Source organism: Loa loa (assembly GCF_000183805.2).
Source record: "Loa loa unplaced genomic scaffold supercont3.105, whole genome shotgun sequence".
In the NCBI taxonomy this organism is placed as follows: Eukaryota; Metazoa; Nematoda; class Chromadorea; order Rhabditida; family Onchocercidae; genus Loa; species Loa loa.
Window position 1 is genome coordinate 60,173 of NW_018108285.1, and position 3,864 is coordinate 64,036.

Genomic DNA, 3,864 nt, shown 5'->3' on the forward strand with positions numbered 1-3,864 from the left:
ACAATGAAAGAATAGTAGTTATTAAAAATAAATTTTTAGTTGTAATACTCGACTTAATAAGTTCTCTTCTCCTTTTTGCTCCTCTTGTTTGGAGAGCGATTGGTTTTTCGTTTGGTTTATCCTCTGTCGTTGTTTTGACTTCTTCATTGTCCACTTCTTGTACTTCCAAAGGATAGAGTAAGTTAATTGCTCTTTTGAGGAGTTTTCCATGGGGGGTTTGCACCATTACACTCCTAACTCCTCCATCCTTTCCAATATTAAGCTCTTGAATCTTTACTAGCTTCCATATTCCTCTTGGTAGTCCGGGTTCATTTAATAATACTATTTTACCACGACGCGGAGTTCTTTTTTCCACTCTTTTAGGAGATACTATTCCTCTCTGGGTACGTTCTCTAAGACTACTCAGATATTCGTTTTTCCAAATTTCCCGAAATACATCTAATGCTTTAAGAGTATTAGACCAATAATTGACTAATTTTTCCTTAGTATTCAATGGGTGAAGTGTGAACTCATCTTGTGTACTATCTTCATTTGTTGGTATATCTAATGAGACATATGGTGTAATAAAATCAATAGGCCTTATGATTTTGTAATCATCAAAATTTAAGTAAGTTGATGGTCGGGTATTAAGTATTCCTTCAATTTCTACTGTTAGTGTGACGAATTCTCTTTCCCATAAAAGTTTTCTACCTATTGCCCTTTTGAGTGCTCCTTTCGTTAGTCCAATCATTCTTTCATAAACTCCTCCGCTCCATGGTGCTTTGGGTATAATATTTTTCCATATTATTCCGTTTGAAACGAAAAAATATTTGTTTTGGTCCATGATAATTTTGAATACAAATTGGAATTGACTAGTATTGTCGCTTAGAACAAGTTTAGGATATCCTCGTCGCGATACAAATCTACGGAATATATGCATGAACATTTCAGCTGACAAGTTTTCTACCGGTTCTAAGTGAACTGCTCTTGTAGTAAAGCAGGTGAACAGAGCTATCCACCTTTTGACTATTCCAGTGTCATTCTTAATTGAAAGTGGTCCCAAATAATCAAGACCGACCTGTTCAAAGATTCTTGATTTTTTAACTCGGGACTTTGGTAGATTTGGCGTTAACGGCAATTTGAATGGCTTTGCTTTCCATCGTTTACATGCCATGCATTCATTTATGGTTCGTTTTACTGCAGATCTACCGCTTGGTATCCAAAACTTTTGTCTTAATTCACACAGTGTGTGTCCAATTCCTGCATGGTAAAGCTCTTCATGCTTATGCTTGATAATAAGTTTAGTAATGTGATTGCGGTTTGGTAAATAAATAGGAAATTTACTTTCCGTATCTAAATCTGCGTTTTCGAGACGACTTTTTGATCGCCATAAGTTGTCAGTTTTATCGTAATATAAGTTCCAAGTGTTTATTTGTTGCTCGTTTATGTCGTCAGATTGTGCTTGCTTGATCAATATCCACTCCGCTTTATCATAATTAGCTTTGGTTATAGAATCTTTATTTGGAGATATCGATTGCAACCATGGTATTTTTCCTTTGAGATATAGCTTGATGAATTTCAGAGCCCATAAAGTAGTTTCCAGTAATCTAGTCCATTCGCTAAAACGACTTGTATCTATGAAGTGAAAATTCTTTGATTGAATAATTCGTTTCATTTTTGTAATCGTTGCTATAATAGCTATACTGAATTCATCTTCCCCTGCATAACTGAATCTCCATTGCGGCCATTTAGTTTTTGTCTCTGTTAGCCAATTTGGGCCTTTCCACCATGATTCACAATTTCGAAGTTTAGCTGGTGACATTCCTCTGGTTGCTACGTCTACGGGGTTGTGCTCACTTGATATATATCGAAAGGTAAAGTTTGCCTTTCGAATTTCTTCAACCCTATTTTGAACAAATCGAGGAAGTAGTTTAGAATAATTTTTGATCCAAAATAAAGCACATTTTGAGTCCGACCATAGGGTTACCGGTATATCTTTCAATTCTAATTGTTTTAATACAAAATGTGCGGCTCTTACTCCAATTAATACTGATAGTAATTCGAGTCTTGGTATAAATATTCCTTTAATTGGAGCTATCCGGGATTTGGCATATATTAGAAATGAAGTTCCTTTCATAGTTGTATTTCTTGTATTGAGGATATACACTGCAGCAGCGTATGCAAATTTAGATGCATCAGTAAATACGTGAATCTCCAATTGATTTGCAGGATTTATTACGAATCTCGGTAAATCAATTATATTAGACGGCCATTTTTTTATCATCTTGTACCATTGCTGTTCATCTTCTTGGGTTAAGAGTTGATCCCAAGCTATGTTCTGCTTCCATAAATACTGGAGAAATAGTTTGAATAAGATCATCGATGGTGTCAGAAACCCTAATGGGTCATATTGTGAAGCGACGAATTGTAAAATAGTTCTCTTAGTGATGTGTTTTCCGGTCCATGGTTTCAGTGTTATACGAATAACATCTAAATCATGGATCCAATTGATTCCAAGAAAATTGTTTTTTATAACCGTTGGTTTATCATAGTCTGCTATTCTTTCATTAAATTCTTCATCGTTAGAAAGAAATTCTCTTACATTCATTGCCGCTTCACTGAAGATAATTTTTGTTTCTTCATATTTTATTAGTGCTTCTTCAATTCCATTTGCAGATAATGTGATATTGTCCACGTAGATATTCTTCCTTATCTCGGAGGCTGTCTTATTACCATAAGTTTCCAGATGATAGTTTAGTGTAGCCGATAATAAAAAGGGTGATGAGATGACTCCGAAGGGAATTCTTTTAAATCTATAACATTTTATATTTCTTCAGTGACATCTTTGGTAATATCTTGTAACCAAAGAAATCTAGTAGAATCTCTATCTTCCGGATGTAACTCTATTTGTAAAAATGCCTTTTTAACATCTGCAATTATTACTATTTCCATCATTCGGAATCTTAGTAGTACTCCGACTAAATCCGGTAGCAATACTGGGCCTCTATATAAGACTTCGTTCAAACTTTTCTTTCCATGAAGGTGTGCTGAGGCATCATACACTATTCTTAGTTTCGTAGTATTTTTGTTAGGAGTTAATACTCCATGATGTGGTAAGTAGTGTATGATGCCCATCATTTCATTGGTGTCTGTGTCCTCGATTATATCCAGTTGTTTCTGTTCTTCGATTATATTATTATATAGGCTAAGAATTGATTCTTGTTGTAACCGCTTGACTAAATTTTTTAGACGTCCTAGACATAGTCCATAGTTGTTACTTAACTTATCCTTCGATTCTTTCCATGGCCATCTTACTTGATATCTGTTATTATACTTCGTTATAGATTTCTTAAATTGCTTCAGTGCCTCTTCATCGTCATCGGCATTAGGTCCTTCTTGTATTCCCATGACTTCTAGTTTCCAGAAATTTTCTATTTCTGATCCTATGGTTAAAGTGGATATTGTGTTTGAAATATGTGTCGTACTTTTTTCCACACAATTGATTTATATCGCCACTTCCCGCAATCATTGGTCCAACCTTTGTGTGAAGTAGTGAGAATCCTGATTTTAATGTTTCGATTCTTTCCAATTCCACAAATTTGAAGAAATGATCTGCTCCGATTAAGATGTCAGGTCGTTTCCAATAATTTTTTAGCTTCATTGTGTGGTTGGCTATTGGTATTTTGACAACATGTAATTCATTAGTTAAATATTCGATTACACTGGCGCGTAATTGGATAGTCTCATCTGCATCTATTTTTACATTAAGTTGAGTTTGAGTGATTATGCGTGGCTTAGGATTCTTAATGCCGAAAGGAGCTAATCTTAATTCTTGTTCATCAGTTTCTATTAAGTCTAGTCGTTGACTAGTTCCTTTGATATGAA